The sequence below is a fragment of the Amia ocellicauda genome, chromosome 6 (genome assembly GCF_036373705.1).
Source record: "Amia ocellicauda isolate fAmiCal2 chromosome 6, fAmiCal2.hap1, whole genome shotgun sequence".
In the NCBI taxonomy this organism is placed as follows: Eukaryota; Metazoa; Chordata; class Actinopteri; order Amiiformes; family Amiidae; genus Amia; species Amia ocellicauda.
In genome coordinates this window covers 50,328,027-50,345,296 of record NC_089855.1, presented here as the reverse complement: position 1 = coordinate 50,345,296, position 17,270 = coordinate 50,328,027, and the positions used below count along the sequence as shown (strand labels likewise).

Sequence of the window (17,270 nt, the reverse complement as noted above, 5' to 3'; positions counted from 1 at the left end):
ATAATCTAATGTCTATTAACTTGTGTCAATTTCAGACTAAACAGTTAAACAGGAATGAGAAGATATTTCTCGGCGTTGACAGATTTTATTTCTAAAATTATCAACAAAACAGTTTAATGCAACACACATTTATATTTAAGAAAACTAAATGATATTACACATTCTAGAGTTATGAATCACAGATTAACATTTCTAATTGATTTCTCAAATGTCATGAATCATGAACTCCAAACTGTTAAACTTATCTGAACTTCGTCACAGAGAGGCCTCTCTGGCTTCGGGCTCAGATAACAGCACACGGCACGAGGTCCGTGTGGTTTGGAACAAAGTTAGTCCGGTTCGGCTTTGTCCAAGAACTTCCACTCTGTCGATACACCTGGAAGTTGGGGTTTCGCGAAAGTAGAGTCGTTTCCAAACAGATTATCCACTGGTTTGAAGGCTCCAAGGTTGTGCACAAAATCTTCTTGGCAAGCAGGGTCTCTCACCGTACTTATTTGAAGACAAAGTCTTTGAGGAAAGCAGGGCCGTGTTTGTTCCAAGGGTCAAGTTTCTTAAGACTCAAATAGCTATTTAAATGACTGACACTTTCGTATACAGTCGACTTAGTCAATTGTCCAGCTGTAAAACTCCACTGATCAGGTGGGCACAGGCGGGCAGCGCAGTCTGTAAAGTTCTTTATTTAATAAAGTCCTTTAAAAGAATTCTTCGTACGGCTCAATCTCCTTCTCCCAGTTTAACTCTTCTGTTGCCGGCAAAGACTTAGTTGGTTTCTGGTTCCGGTTCTGGCAACAGAGCTACAGGTTGAGCTGTGGCAGCGAGTTACTGGTTCAGGTGAGAGAGAGCGAGAAAGACTGTCCGCTGTTCCTTATAGTCTGTCAGATCAAGAGGTGATTTGTTCTTGAGTTTTTGAGATTGGATTTCGGTTTCAGCCCCCAGTGTCCTATTGGAGGGGGGCTTGATTTATGACTGATGTCAATCCATGCCATCTTTTGGAAATGCCGGTTGGCCTGGGTTCGTAGCTCTATGTCGGGATTTCGGCTCTCGTCCACTTCAAAGAGTTTTTATCACCTACAGGCCCCTTTCTCCAGACATCTCATAGCAGAATTCCAAACTATTTGGCCTCTTCTTGGTGCCATCCTCCCCAAAACTGTCACTTTGATGCAAACCACTTCCAAGCTGATGAGCTAAGGGAATCTGATAACTTTGGGGGGGAGAGGTTTTCTTTAGATCAGTGCTTCAGCTCAGAGCCCAAATGCTCTTATCCAAATACACCCAACATAACGCTATAATGCTAAGCGAGCGCTCTACCACGTGAGCTAATCCTCAGGGCTCTCGGTGAGGCCGACCCCCACTTCTTCAGTCTTTAAGTGGCACGTCGCGAGTAAGTCCTTTCCTGCGCTTCAGGCAAGCTTGCAGGCAACTGCGGACGACTTTCCTTCCTCGGTGGCAGCCATCGTGCCGCAATAGAAAAGGATTGTCATGAGCAAAACTTTCAAAGTGACCGAAAAGATCACGGCCCGTCGTGTGATGTGATGTACAATGAGCTCCAGAAACGTTCATGGACATATGTATATAAGTAAGGATTTAATCACAGATAGAGAGAGAGAAAATGCACCACACAGGTCCTAGGGGAAGAGCAACAAATCCACCTTCCCTGACCGGGAATCGAACCCAGGCCGCGGCGGTGAGAGCGCCGAATCCTGACCACTAGACCACCAGGGACGGCTCCGGAAGTGACCCGCCACACGCAGCACTCTGGGCGCAACTTGGCTCACTCTGGACTTGGCCGTGCGACAGAGCGAGACGTGTGCGTAGAGCAGAAACTTTCGTCACGGGCAAGAGGTGGGCAGCGGGCTTGGTTCCATGGTGTAATGGTTAGCACTCTGGACTCTGAATCCAGCGATCCGAGTTCAAGTCTCGGTGGGACCTGGGGCCCTTGGCAGGGGCAGCGGCGGTGAAGCGGTGGTCTACCTGCATGAGGGCCTGTGTCTGCGAATAAGGCCTGTTTATGTTCCCTCTTGGGAGGCTTGGAGACGAATTGGCGAAAACTCCGGGTCAGCCTGGTGCGTTCATCTTCCTGGTGGTGACCGCGTGGCTTAACGGAGAAGAAGGTGCCTGTGTTGACAGATTACAGATAGATTATTTCCCTTCTTGGAAATCATCGTTAAAGCGAAAAGGAACTTTGTAAACCAGCTAGCTTGGAAGCAACCACGTCAGGGCATTCTTTCAGTGAGACCTCGGTTTTTTACAAGCACGAGTGAAGCTTTAAAAGAAAATGACATAGAATGTTTGCGGCCGTTCATCCAATCAAAAGGTGCAAGCCCGAGTCCGATTGCGGTCTGTCTTCCCTCGGGGCGGGGGGGATTGTGTTTTGTGAGATCCGGGGGAGAGGTGAGGTGGCTTTCTTTGGTGTATGCCAGAGGTCCGGTGAGAGGTTGTCTTTTACAACTGTCCCTCAGTCAATACCAAAAACAGTCCCTGCCAATCTGGGAAAGCCATTCAGTCCACAAACAGAGTTTTGACAAACATCCTGCGGGCTTTGTCTCCACCGTTTGATCCTTTTATCGTTGACAGGAATTTCTACAGTGTACGTCCCGAACAGGTGCCTCAATGGCTGTTTGCTAGCTCGATAAATCTAACTTGCTCGGTCTGCATACTATCTTTAATCTAAAACATCATACAGTCTCTTCGGTCTGACTTCGGATCGGAAGATTGAGGGTTGGAGTGCCTTTGCGGTCGTTCCTGGGGTTACGACGTCGAAGCGGCATCTCGGTCGTTTTTGGGGAACTTCGGAAGGGCCAGCCGGCGTGCTAATGCTGCAGCCGTCGCCGGCGCGTTGTGTCTGATAACCTTACGGCAAACAGGCAATGCCTTGCGCCTGTGTCTGCGGCAAGAAAAGTGAGCGACTCTCCCCCGAAACCGGGGCACGAGCGCCTGAGGCCTTGGAGAATGCGGGCATCGATCCCGCTGCCTCTCGCATGCTGTAGCGTAAGGTACACTTATACATTTCAATTAAAGAAGTGAATTTAGAGTATCACCTTATCACGAATCCTGGAATCTTGTAGAACTCAATTTCTGTAATTATTGGACGCAGACACCAATTCCAAAGATATAAATTGTCAAATGTATTCAAAACAAAGACTAAATGTAGCACTACACTAATTATACAAAAGGGAAAAACTAATTACAATTCAACTCTAGATCAACAAATCGAAGACAAATCACTTCCGTGACCAAATCAAAGACCATGGGATCACATATGATAACACAAATCGTTAAACAAAAAAGGTTATAAACACATTGACTACAATACCGGTTAGTAAGACGAAGGTGAGTCTCTCGTTAGTATTATTAGTCAGACATTAAATAACTACGCAGGTTAGTATTTATGTCAGGTAACTTCACGTTATATATATATATCAGTCTCATTCACGTTTAGGTGCCGAGAAAGATCCTATCATTACTTGTTACCACAATTTCCCTTAACTGATTATTATTCAATGATTAAGGATAGGCAGAGCCACCAATAATCTAATGTCTATTAACTTGTGTCAATTTCAGACTAAACAGTTAAACAGGAATGAGAAGATATTTCTCGGCATTGACAGATTTTATTTCTAAAATTATCAACAAAACAGTTTAATGCAACACACATTTATATTTAAGAAAACTAAATGATATTACACATTCTAGAGTTATGAATAACAGATTAACATTTCTAATTGATTTCTCAAATGTCATGAATCATGAACTCCAAACTGTTAAACTTATCTGAACTTCGTCGCAGAGAGGCCTCTCTGGCTTCGGGCTCAGATAACAGCACACGGCACGAGGTCCGTGTGGTTTGGAACAAAGGCAGTCCGGTTCGGCTTTGTCCAAGAACTTCCACTCAGTCGATACACCTGGAAGTTGGGGTTTCGCGAAAGTAGAGTCGTTTCCAAACAGATTTTCCACTGGTTTGAAGGCTCCAAGGTTGTGCACAAAATCTTCTTGGCAAGCAGGGTCTCTCACCGTACTTATTTGAAGACAAAGTCTTTGAGGAAAGCAGGGCCGTGTTTGTTCCAAGGGTCAAGTTTCTTAAGACTCAAATAGCTATTTAAATGACTGACACTTTCGTATACAGTCGACTTAGTCAATTGTCCAGCTGTAAAACTCCACTGATCAGGTGGGCACAGGCGGGCAGCGCAGTCTGTAAAGTTCTTTATTTAATAAAGTCCTTTAAAAGAATTCTTCGTACGGCTCAATCTCCTTCTCCCAGTTTAACTCTTCTGTTGCCGGCAAAGACTTAGTTGGTTTCTGGTTCCGGTTCTGGCAACAGAGCTACAGGTTGAGCTGTGGCAGCGAGTTACTGGTTCAGGTGAGAGAGAGCGAGAAAGACTGTCCGCTGTTCCTTATAGTCTGTCAGATCAAGAGGTGATTGGTTCTTGAGTTTTTGAGATTGGATTTCGGTTTCAGCCCCCAGTGTCCTATTGGAGGGGGGCTTGATTTATGACTGATGTCAATCCATGCCATCTTTTGGAAATGCCGGTTGGCCTGGGTTCGTAGCTCTATGTCGGGATTTCGGCTCTCGTCCACTTCAAAGAGTTTTTATCACCTACAGGCCCCTTTCTCCAGACATCTCATAGCAGAATTCCAAACTATTTGGCCTCTTCTTGGTGCCATCCTCCCCAAAACTGTCACTTTGATGCAAACCAGTTCCAAGCGGATGAGCTAAGGGAATCTGATAACTTTGGGGGGGAGAGGTTTTCTTTAGATCAGTGCTTCAGCTCAGAGCCCAAATGCTCTTATCCAAATACACCCAACATAACGCTACAATGCTAAGCGAGCGCTCTACCACGTGAGCTAATCCTCAGGGCTCTCGGTGAGGCCGACCCCCACTTCTTCAGTCTTTAAGTGGCACGTCGCGAGTAAGTCCTTTCCTGCGCTTCAGGCAAGCTTGCAGCCAACTGCGGACGACTTTCCTTCCTCGGTGGCAGCCATCGTGCCGCAATAGAAAAGGATTGTCATGAGCAAAACTTTCAAAGTGACCGAAAAGAACACGGCCCGTCGTGTGATGTGATTTACATGAGCTCCAGAAACGTTCATGGACATATGTATATAAGTAAGGATTTAATCACAGATAGAGAGAGAGAAAATGCACCACACAGGAGTAGATAGTAGGGTTTTTTGGGCGCGGCCTATTTTGTTATGACGTATGCCCTAAGCTTATTAATATTCCTACGTCATAATTGGGGGGCGTGATTTTAGAGTTATTTCCTTAATTATTCCTACGTCATATCCGTCAGAAAGTGTACACCCCTAAAACCCTGAACAACAAGGCCACCCATAACCGGTTGTTCTTGTTGTTCTTGTTGGTCAACTGTAGAGTGTGAATGGGTCGGCTCTTCCTGTAGTGGTTGGGGGTCTTTTTTAAATATACATGTAAGGGGCCCAGGTCTTAACAATGCCATTTTGAATAGTGCGTTTATCATATTCACACTGTCTCTGTCTCTGTCTCTGTCTGTCTCTCTCTCTCTGTCTCTCTCGCCCAAGCATTTTATAAGATCAACAAGTTCTGTTGTCTGTAATGGTCCCAGGTCTTAACAATGCCATTTTGAATAGTGCGTTTATCATATTCACACTGGCTCTGTCTCTGTCTGTCTCTATATCTCTCTCTCTCGCCCAATCATTTTATAAGATCAACAAGTTCTGTTGTCTGTAATGGTCACAGGTCCTAACAATTCCTGTTTTGCATAGGGTACTTATGTTAACCCCAATGTATATGGCTCTGTCTCTCCCCTCAAATTTAATTAAAAATAAAATTTAAAAAAAGAGGGTGTGTGTGTGTGTGGGTGTTTGTCGGTATAGGTTAATTGTTTTTGTAAAAAAAAAAAAAAAAAAAAAAAAGCTGTGGTTATATTTTATCTCACACATAATGTGTTCATTCGTTTTACTTAAATACATTCTAGGGTCTTAAAGCTCATAAGAGTTAGACTTAAGATAAGGATATGTTTTTAAGGTATTTTAGCAGGCTCAATCCCTGATGATAAGGAATCATTTAAAAAATAAAAACAACTGATCACTCAATGCTAAATAGATCACAACACTCAAGGCTAAATCACTCACACCACGGGGGACGGGGGTGGGCTCAGACAAACGTAGGCATGGCGTGTGGTCTCAAAATATTCAGAATACTTTTAAACTATATAATTTATAAGCTTTGTAAAATAAACCCAAATATCTCTTTTGTGGGGATAAACGCTGTTCTGAGTAGTTTGTGACTTGTTTAATACCAAAGAAAGCATCGCTATTAAAAAAAAAAAAAAAATCACTGTAAAAGCGCTACTTATTTTAGATCTTTACAGTTATTTTCTTGGCTCAGGTTGTTTTTTAGCGCGTATAAAGGCCTGAAATATTCTTAGTGTTTATTGACTATAGGTCTTGATGCTTAAAAATGTTTTTTTGAGAGACCAAAAGGTTCTAATAAAAGTTTAGAGTAGAGAGGAGAGAGATCGTCGCCATCTGGTTTCTATTTGAAATTGATGCAGGGTCATTTTATTGGTTGGTTTTGATATGTTAATTGGTAACAGGACGGCACAAAGGCCAGCCCAGAACAATGCCTTACAAGCAGATCCGGCATCCGGCCATCAGTATAAGTATGAAGGTCTGGTCTTCAGCTCGACAGACTCATACTGACCTTTCGATTTAAGCCTAAAGGTCAACAATGTCCGGAAACAACATCAACGACTTCGATTTAAACGAGTTTTTAGGTAAGTCTTCAGATTATTTTCATTGACTCAGAGCGGGTTGTGGGCATGTATTGTAAATAAGGTTATAACATCTGTTTTAAGTTCTGTAAAATTATTTTTCAGCCAGTCAACAGGAGTTAATTCCCAACGCTGAGGAGATCATCTGGAACAACGACGGTAAGATTTTTGTGTTTGCGCTCAAGGGTTCTTATGTATGGGTGTGTGGTTGTGTTTTGAAGCGGCTCATTAGAGTTATGAAAACGTTTTAATATATATTAATGGCGGTCTCTTTAATTACACAGAAACTATCGAAAGGCCTGTGATTAATGTCTCCGAGGATCAACCAAGAGAAGTGGTTGTCCCTAGACAGGCTGTCTGCCGACCGGGTAAGAACTAAACCCCTGTTTGTTTGTATAACGTTTCTGTAAGATGTTTGAGGCCCGTTTTGTTAATTTTAAAAAATATCCTTTCTAACAGTATTAAGAAACGTGGTTCGAGACAACGAAAGGCCTTCCACATCGAGGGCTTGTTTAGTTTTACCTTCGAGAACCGTAACCTTTCAAGAATCTGAAAGGTCGTCAGCCCCTGTATCTGATAGCGGTGAGTATATATCTGCCGCTTGTAAGAGGTTAAAGCTTTTTATAAAGCGGGGTGGTTAAAGGTTAAACATGTCTCTTACCTTCACAGAAGTGCAAAAAGCTAAACCAGCTGAAAAACATAAGAAACGATTATTCTTTGGAGGTAAGTAAGATCTTTCAAACTTTAATGTTTTTAAAAGGGTTTTGTTTGCCCGTTGAGGGCTAATATTTAAGCGAGGGGTGCCCATTTCCTGTAGGTCTTGGGGGTTCTGGGAAAGATCATTAGAAGTCCGGACAGGTCTAGGCTTGTTTCTGGGGCATGTGTTTAGAAATGACCGATTGCCCGACCGTCTGGTTAGGAAGTAAAGCTGTCCGAAAGGTTTTAGTAAGTTGTTTGGCTTATCTCCCGCAATTATACTTCTGTTTTAAAGTGGCTGTAGGAAAAGGCTTGAAGGTGTTCATTGTATTTAATATTTAAACAGATCGTGAAAACGTTTGTGAAACAGGAAGTCCCGGGATCAGGAAGCGTTTACACTTGGAAGGTTCGTTTAAAAATGAAATGTGGTGTGTGTGTGTATAAAAAAGTGTTTTATTAACAATATTACATTTAAGAAACAGTTTATTTACAGAGGCTTCTCTGTTTTACATTTATTATCAAGTCCTAATAAATATATTGTCTGTAAATAATAAGGCGTTGTAGTGAATGTCTAAGCCTATTTTCAAAGGTCTAAAAAAGCTAAAGGTTTTGAAGGTCCTGGGCATGTTGTTTTAAGTTTGATTTCTGTCGCCGTTTAAAGATGTAAATGTAATGTATATTTTTATTCTTCCCAAGACTCTTGGGATAGTCATTCTGTGGATGAGCTATTGAGGACAATTACCCCGTCTAAGTGGGATCAAACATCTTCCCCGGAGAGATCACCGAGAGGATCCCCCACGGTGGTCTTGGAGACCCCCCAACATCTACTCAGGCCACAGCCTTCTGGGGGTAATTCAACAATCCAGATTCAGCCCGCCGCATTGTCGGGCGGAACAAATACAGGCAACCAACAACCTCAGGGGTCGCCGTCAGTCAGGGTTGACACACCACCCAACGACGGACTGGTTTCAACATCGTCCCCCCAGCCCCGTTTCTTGGCTACAGAAACGCTGAACAGTACACCGCGATTGGCCAGGGTGTCACCGCAAAGGCCTTCTTGGTCTCCGTCCGTGAGTATACGCTCGCTCCCTGCCTCCTTCGACCGAGATTTACCGGAGCGACCATCCTTTGCAGCTGAGCCAGGACACCATCCCCCGGAGCTACTTCCTGAAGGTCGGCATGAGTTGCTACATACCTTGTTACTAAATCAAAGACTTGTGTTAGTGGGGCAAAACCTTGTGATAGAGAGCCAAAACACCCTTATTAATACCCTTACTAACGAATTGTACCGTATTTAATGTTTTAATAGATACAAAACGCCTTACTATTGTGGGTTGTTGGAAAAATAAAAAATAAAAAAAATGTCCGGACTTGGTAAAAGAACTCACAAACTAAAGGATTATGAACAAGTTAGGGCCCCAAAAAGACCTTCCCGAGAGAACACCCTCGGCCCTGTTGTGAACTCCTCTGATGTCCCAATGAACCAGGAACTATTACAAATGATAAATGATTTAAATAACCCCCAATCACCACCGATAGAATGTGAATTACCAGACTTACCGTGAACCCCGACCTGTTACAAATGGTCAATGATCTAAATAACCACCTCCCAACGGTAGCGCTTATAGAGGTTCAACCCCTAGTTCACCCCAATTTGTTTGAAATGGTGGAGGCTTTGGAGACGCTACCCCGACCAAATTCTGCCCCTATTATAAATGATTTGAGACAATTAGAACACAGTACGGCGGCAGAAGCAGCCGTCACTATAGAGGAGGGTCTTGACATTAACCGGGTGGATATCTTTGAAGGACTTTTACAGGCTTTAAATGAGCCTCCTCAAAAAGGGGGTTTTGTAGATGTCAGCGGTGGGGGTGTTCGGAATGTGGAGGGTTCTGAGACTGATAAGGCTGTGGATGACATGCTCTGTGAGAATGTAGGGGTTGAAGGCTTTGTTCAAAATGATGATGTGTCCAAAAGTACCAGTGATCCCGTGATTATAGATAGACCGGCCTATAACAATTTTGAAATGATTCAGCGTTTTAATTTTGCAGATCTTTTAAATTGTGACAATTATGCAGAAATATTTGTCAACATACACGAGGCCTTGCAAAACATGCTTGAACAGGTTGCTGAAAGGGTCAGACCTCGAGATGTTGTACAGTTAGAACTCAGAGGGGATGATTTGTTTAGCAACCTATCTGTAATGCTGAGTGGAGATAATTTAGATGTTGATGAATTTCTGGCTAAAATCGAAGCGTTATTGCAAAGTAACGCATCCATCTTAGCTGATGAAAGTCTGTCTCTGGTAATGAATGTGGTTCCTAACCCTGAGGGTAGGGCGCTTAGAAGACTGTCGAAATGCTTGAAGAACGACATAATTAGGAACAAGCTCAGGCAATTAGTGGTGAGTTCCAATGGGGACAATAAGCTCTGTTTTGCTTACAGTTTAATAAAACTACTCACCCCCGACATGCCTGAACCCCAAGCTATGCAAGAGGCTTTAATGCTTCATCAGAGGGCCGGCTTAAACTCTCAACAGATGGTTGCCTTTTCAGACATTGCCATGTTTGAGGAGTTGTTGTCTTTAAAAATTGTTGTGTGGTACCGTTGTGAGGTAAAGGAAGTATTTGTGAAATTTCAGACACATCCTGAAACCCATACACAGACACTGTTTCTCTTCCTAAGTGATAGTCATTACTTTGGAATAAAGAGTTTGACGGCTTTTTTGGGTTGTTCGTATGTTTGTCATTGGTGTTATAAGGCCTTCAATGATAAGCTTAAGCACCGCTGTGACGGTTACTGTAACGTCTGTTTCAATCCGCAATGTCGTAAGGGTTTGGCCCCTACCATCCGATGTAAAGATTGCTTAAGGATTTGTCTCTCCGCATTCTGTTTTTCCGAACATAAGGTGCAGAGGGCCGCTGCTGAGGGGGTTAAAAAACGGAGTTATTGTGATCAAACTAAATATTGCCCGCAGTGTTGCCTCCAGTACCGTTTTCATGAGGTTAAACCACACAAATGTCTGGAACCGAGATGTAGGATCTGTAATGCGGATTTAACCCCGGGGTCTGAACACCAGTGCTTTATTCAGCCGGTTAAAAAGGAGCCGCCGCACAACCGGTATGTCTTTTTTGATTTTGAATGCCGGCAAGAAAACGGGGTCCATGTTGCTAATTATATACACTGTATTGACATGTTGGATTGTGAGTGGTCAGCTAGCGGTGAGAGTTGTGTCAGGGATTTCTTTACGCGGTATCGCGGTCCAAAATACCTCAATTACACATTTATTGCCCACAATGCTAAGGGTTATGATTCTTACATATTGATGAAGTATCTGGTGGAAAATGGGGTGACCCCAAAAATAATAGCTCAGGGTAGCAAGATCATGTGTTTCACCGACGAGGCTTTCAACCAACGTTACATAGACTCGTTAAATTTCCTCCCCATGAAATTGAGCGCTTTGCCTAAAGCTCTGGGTTTTGAGGCTCAGAAGAAAGGTTGGTTCTGCCATTTTTTTAATACTAAGGACACTCAAAATTATCGAGGGTCCTACCCGCCCGCCTCTTATTATGGGGTTGATACTATGATGTCTCATGAGAGGGAGGAATTCTTTAAATGGTACAATACGGTTAAGGGGGGTGTTTTTGATTTCCGAGAAGAGATGGCCGCTTATTGTAAAAATGATGTGGTGATCCTTAAAGAAGCCTGTTTGCGTTTCCGCACCGAGGTTATCAACACGTCGGGTCTCGACCCTTTGCAAAGTGTGACCATAGCGTCTCTCTGCATGAAAATGTATCGATCCAATTTCTTGCAGAAAAACACTATAGCGGACACCACTTCTGACAACTATCGTGCTAGACAAAAGAACTTTTCGACTGTCTCCATACAGTGGCTGGAATATCTGAGTGCCCGGGATAACATCTTCATCAGACATGCTTTAAATCAAGAGGAAGTCAAAATGGGTCCTTACTACTTAGACGGTTTTAGCGACGTGTCCGGGCGGCGTACCGCTTATGAGTTTGCTGGTTGTATTTACCATGGCTGTCCTCAGTGCTTCGACCCAAACACCTTTAACCCCGTAACACAAAAACTCTGCGGTGATATGTACTATGATTTCCAGGAACGAATTGAAACTTTAAAAAACACCTATGGTTTGAATGTACTGGTGATTTGGGAACACGCGTGGACGACCCTGAAGCAACAGGATGTGGGGGTACAACGGCTTATGGAAACCTTGGACTTTCCTGAACGTCTAGAGCCCAGGGATGCGTTATTTGGGGGTCGTACCAACGCCCTCTGTTTACATTATGAGGTAAAGGAGGGTGAGAGAGTAGATTACTATGATTTCACCAGTCTGTACCCTTATGTCAACAAGACCAAAATGTACCCGGTGGGGCATCCAACCATTGTTTATCGTGACTTTCTCGAAATCGGACAGTACTTTGGTTTGATCAAAGTCACCATGTACCCTCCTCGTGAGCTGTTCCTACCCGTGTTGCCTTACAGGTGTTCGGGAAAATTGATGTTCCCTCTGTGTAGAACGTGTGTGGAAACTGAAAATCAAAATACCTCTTGTCTGCACAGTGATGACGAGAGAGCGCTGACGGGTGTCTGGTGTAGCATTGAGCTTGACAAGGCGGTGGAGAAAGGTTACAGAGTCGGTAAGGTGTATGAGGTTTGGCATTTTTCTGAAAAATCTGATACTCTTTTTGCTGAGTACATTATGACCCATCTGAAAGGGAAACAGGAGGCATCGGGCTATCCCTCATGGTGTGTTGACTCCGCTGCCAAAGAGCGGTACGTTCAGCAATATTTTGAAAAGGAAGGGATCCGTCTAGAGCCGGGGAACATAACTGTAAACCCCGCCAAGAGACAAATGTCCAAACTGATTTTAAACAGTCTGTGGCGTAAGTTTGGGGAAAGAAATAACCGTCTAAACACAACCTTGATTAAAACCCCTGAACAGTTTATAGAATTTATCTTTTCCAAACAACATGCAGTATCACACTTTCAATTCTTAAATGACCACGTGGCACAGGTCCAGTGGAGGGCCCCTAAAGATTTCCCCACCAAACAGGGAAACGTTAATGTTTTCATAGCGGTTTTTACCACGGCTTACGCCCGGCTTGATCTGTACAACTTAATGGATCAGCTGCAGGAACGCACGCTCTATCATGATACTGACTCTGTAATCTTTGTCACCAGGCCAGGGGATTGGGTCCCTCCCCTCGGGGACTACCTTGGGGAGTTAACGAGCGAGCTAGATCCTCAGGACCACATAGTGGAGTTTGTTTCAGGGGGTCCTAAGACTTACGCATACAGAACGGCTGCGGGTAAGACCTGTATGAAAGTTAAGGGTTTCACTCTGAACCATTGTAACAACAAGCTCATTAACATCAAGTCTCTGACGACCCTGGTACAAAGTTTTGTAACCGAGAAAGACGCGCCTCCTCGCGAGATTATTACAGCCGGAAATCAGATCTATCACAATAAAAAGGGGTACACATTGGAAAATAGATCACTAAACAAACGGTTCAGGGTGGTGTACAATAAAAGAGTGTTGAAGACTGATTATACCACTCTGCCTTATGGATATTAGCAGTGGTTTTGATAACAGACTTCAACACCCTTTCTCCTGTATTATAGCCGGTCCCTCCAATTCGAGTAAGAGCTATCTTATAAAGAACATCATAGAAGATGTGGACGCAACCGTGTCCCAAGCTCTTGACAACATAGTGTGGTGTTACTCTTGCTGGCAACCTCTCTACGATGATTTGGCATCAAAAAAAAATAATCTGAAATTTGTGCAAGGTCTCCCCGCCTCGTTGTGTGACGATGACCTGTTCCCGCCCGGACAAACTAATCTAGTGATCCTTGATGACCTGATGGAGCAGGCCGGTGACAACAGTGAAGTGGAAAAAGCTTTCACAAAGTACACTCATCATAGGAATTTAAGTATTATTTATTTAGTTCAAAATCTATTTTTTCAAGGTAAAAAAAGCCGCACTATTAATTTAAATGCCAATTATATAATTCTTTTTAAAAACCCCAGAGATAAACTACAGGTCACCGTCTTGGCTCGTCAAATGTACCCTAACCAGACCAAATTCTTTTTGGAGGCATTTGAGGATGCCACCAAAAAACCCTACGGGTACTTGATTGTGGACTTAAAAGCACAAACCCCAGAAGACTTTCGCCTCAGAACAGGTTTGTGCCCGCCCGATTGGCCGGCAGTGTATGTGCTAAAGAAAAGGAAATAAATAAGAATGTCTGTTCGGATTAAAAGAAATCTGCCGCTTTTGCAAATGTTATTTGAGGGGAGCCCGCGCCATAGGAAAGCTGTGCTGGCAGGGGCCCCCTCGGATTTGATCGAGACCCTGTGTGAAATAGCTTTTAACATCTTACGCGGTAATATACCCCTAACCCCTTCTCAACATTCTAAACTCAAAAAACAAAAAGCGGTTATCAAGATCATCGCTAATAAGAAGTATTCTATTAAAAGAAAAAGAAAGAAGATTAATCAAACCGGAGGTTTTATAGGACCGCTGTTGAGCATAGCCGTGCCTTTCCTAACCAGTCTTCTAGCTTCCAGAGTGGGTTAATAATGGAATATGCTCAGAAAATGTTTTTGATCCCTCAGGAGCAGCTTGAGAAACTGAGAAAAAATGTTGTCGGGCCAGAGCCCATTAGACAAACGGCCGAAAACAACCTGGACTCTGAAATGAAAGCTATACTGGCCAGGGCCGATTTAAATCAGTATTCCAAAGCCCAGATGTATAGCAACACGTTACAGCGCTACCTCCGTCTGGTTAGACAGGGTGAAAAAGATCAAAACATTTTAACTTTAACCATGGCCTCTCAAGAAAATGGTTCTGGGACTGATGCGGGGGGTACGGTTGATAAAGATGTTGCGGTGCCCGAACCTGTTGAGAGTTCAGAGGGAGATGTTGTAACGGATGTTTTGAGAAACATGCCGGCCAGAAGCAAAAGACATGCAGAATATATTCTGCACAAAATGGTTCAGAAACCGCGGGTAACGACTTGGAATGAACAGGGTGAATTTGTTTTTAAAGGACAACTGATCAAAGGTTCACACATGTTTGATTTGTTGAAGAGTGTCACTAGCACTAATAAGGTACCCGATAGTCGCCGACCTGTAGGCTGGAATGCTTTCCTACAGGCGATGGCCTGTCTGAACATGCCCCAATCAACAGTCCCTAACCAGGAAACGCGACAAAAAATCCGTCTGTGTAAAGAGGTGGTGACTGATCTGACGCCGATATCTGATTACTCTGACCGTGTTGAGCAACCCTCCTCAGGATCTATCCATCGTTGGGAAGCTTATTAATCTCATGTTTTTATTTGTCTCCCCTGTAAATAAGGAACCGACAAACAATTTTTTTATTTTTTATTTTTATTTTCAAATGTTGTACATTTATTTATAACATAACCCTGCTTTGTATAAGATTTGTGTTGAATAAAAACAAAACTAATGATTCAAAGGCTGTTTTCATTATTTTTTCACTTTAACACGCATGACATCTTTTAAAATCCTCACAAGAACACCCCATCTGTATACATGGCTGGCTAGGGTCGTAAGTAATTGTGTTATAAGGGGGGGTCCACAGTGTCCTGACAAACTCTGCCACTTTTTTATCATTTTGGCCTAAATCCTCACTGTACAAGGACATAATATCGGGGTATGACCTTCCTTTAGATCTATGATATAAGAAAAACACACAGTGTTGACCACAAGTGAAGGTCTGAAGACTTTGTACTTGACGACCGCTGTAAATGGTTTCTTGACAGTTGTTGAGCAGAAAGTTATTGATCTTCCGAGGGAAAGGTCTGAAATCCGGGGGGTTTCCATAGGAATCAAAAAATTCCCCACGGCGGTCCTCCCTTAGATAAATAGCCAGCCAATGTTCTCCGGGCATATTTTTAGGGTGTGTGTTGATTATGTACATTGCAGGTAAATTCTTGATCTTAAATTTAGGCAGCTGGTCGCAGGCGTAGACTCCTTGAAACACTTTCCGTGAGCCGTCCAGGGCATTCATGATGTGGTTGAGCTCTCTGGTGTTCATTTTAATAATAATCATACAGAACGTTTCTCCTCTGATTCACCTCAATAATGTTGTCAAACACAGCATACACGACCATATTTACAGTGCGTGGTAGAGGCTGCTTGAAACGCATCTCCAAACGCATATTGCCCGTCTTCATCAGTGAAAAATGTTGTCCACACTCTTCGTCAGGGGTCAGGTTGAAACCGTACAGGGTGTAACCGCTGCAGTATTCCCGGCGATCGATCAGCAGAGGTTGATCCTTGAGATGGCGACCCGTAGCCAGTACTAGACTGTAATATTCACGAACCGCGTTGCCGTTTTCAAAGTCAGGTTGAAAAGGTCTGGATGGAACCTGCACACCATCGACGTACAGTGCTATAAATTCCGCGTTATAATGTTTAAAGTTAAAGGGGTTCTTGTTGTAAACCCCGGTAAATGCATCATTATCCACGAGACCTATAATAACCTGTTTTGGGAGCTGGCCTAGAAACAGATTTTCCTGGTTCATCACCCGTGTCCCTGCGGGGATACTGTGGACTTTCATATAGACTCTTTCGATCGGGTACTTGGCGTTTGCCGTCATTAAAGCCTGCGCATGTCCTAGTTTAACCGCCGGGGAGACGGATACTTTTTTCACAAACAGCGAGGCCGATAATATGGTCAGTTTATATTTTTCAGTATCAGGGGTCATCAGACAAAAAGCACTTTTACTACGGATCATTTTAATTTTAATGTCTACCCCGTTGAGCATGAGTTTTTCTTGGAAAAATATGTCTGCATGAATATGTCCCATTAGCTCAAAGGTCCTCCCTTCTGTTGAAAAGGCCGTTCTTTTTTGCAAACCCTTATTGAGTCCCTCTGGATCCTGGTCGTCCATAGCTTCCGGGGTGTCTTTGAAGAAAAGGCCGGGGCTGAACTGTTTGCTTAGGGTCTCCTCACTATAATTAAGGATACACTCCATCATGGCCCTATAGGGGTAAGTATTGCTGCTTTGACTAATGAGCCGATCTCCCAGGGTCACATCCACCTGTGAAAACATGGTCAAAGTGGGTCTTTGAGACTGGTACGTAGTGTGGCTTGTCATAAGTAATTGTGACCATGTCATTGCTTTTACCTTTAATAAGTACATTTCTCAAAAGGGGGACATAGCTATCCCCGACCCTCTGGTGTGTTATGATATCCGTATACACATAAAGAGTGTAAAAGCCGCCACTGATGTCAGCCGGGAAGGGTGCCACCACTTCTGAGAACCTGCTCTCTGTGTCAGAATAGAACCCTAATATACGCCCCAGTTGTCCTTTGGTTTGAATGCTAATACCAGGTTTTGACACCTTGTACACTCTGTTTTTAATAGGGTTGTAATATAGCTTGATGTTGGGGGTGCCTTCTGAGAACTGTTTATGCATCTCATCTAATATTGTATCCACATTGTCATAATAACCTCCTTGCATCGTGAATGTCCATTGACTCTTTTTAACATCGTCAAAAATGGCGAAGGTGGCATCCTTATCTTGTAAAACAGCCCAAGTGTAAGGATACTGTATTTCCGCCAACCCCACTTCCCACGACCCCCTTAGATCTATAGATTTTCCAAATTGTACCGTGTAACTGGATATTTCATTTTTAGGGTATATATCGAGAGAGGCGTTACTGGGTAGAGTCACGTAGAAGCCTCCTGATTCCATCTTGAGTATCGAAAGTAATGACCCCATCACACCAGCGGGCATGTTGTTATAAGGCTTGAATATCACAAACCTGTTGT

At 43.4% G+C, this 17,270-nt stretch overlaps 2 non-coding genes across 2 annotated transcripts; one reads left to right on the top strand and one right to left on the bottom strand.

The window, feature by feature from the left end:
* Nucleotides 1-1,650: 1,650 nt before the first annotated feature.
* Nucleotides 1,651-1,722, bottom strand: trnae-cuc (transfer RNA glutamic acid (anticodon CUC)). The gene has a single exon. It is a non-coding gene; the product is annotated as a tRNA-Glu (tRNA).
* Nucleotides 1,723-1,857: 135 nt separating this feature from the next.
* trnaq-cug (transfer RNA glutamine (anticodon CUG)) lies at nt 1,858-1,929 on the top strand. Its single transcript has one exon. It is a non-coding gene; the product is annotated as a tRNA-Gln (tRNA).
* Nucleotides 1,930-17,270: the final 15,341 nt, after the last annotated feature.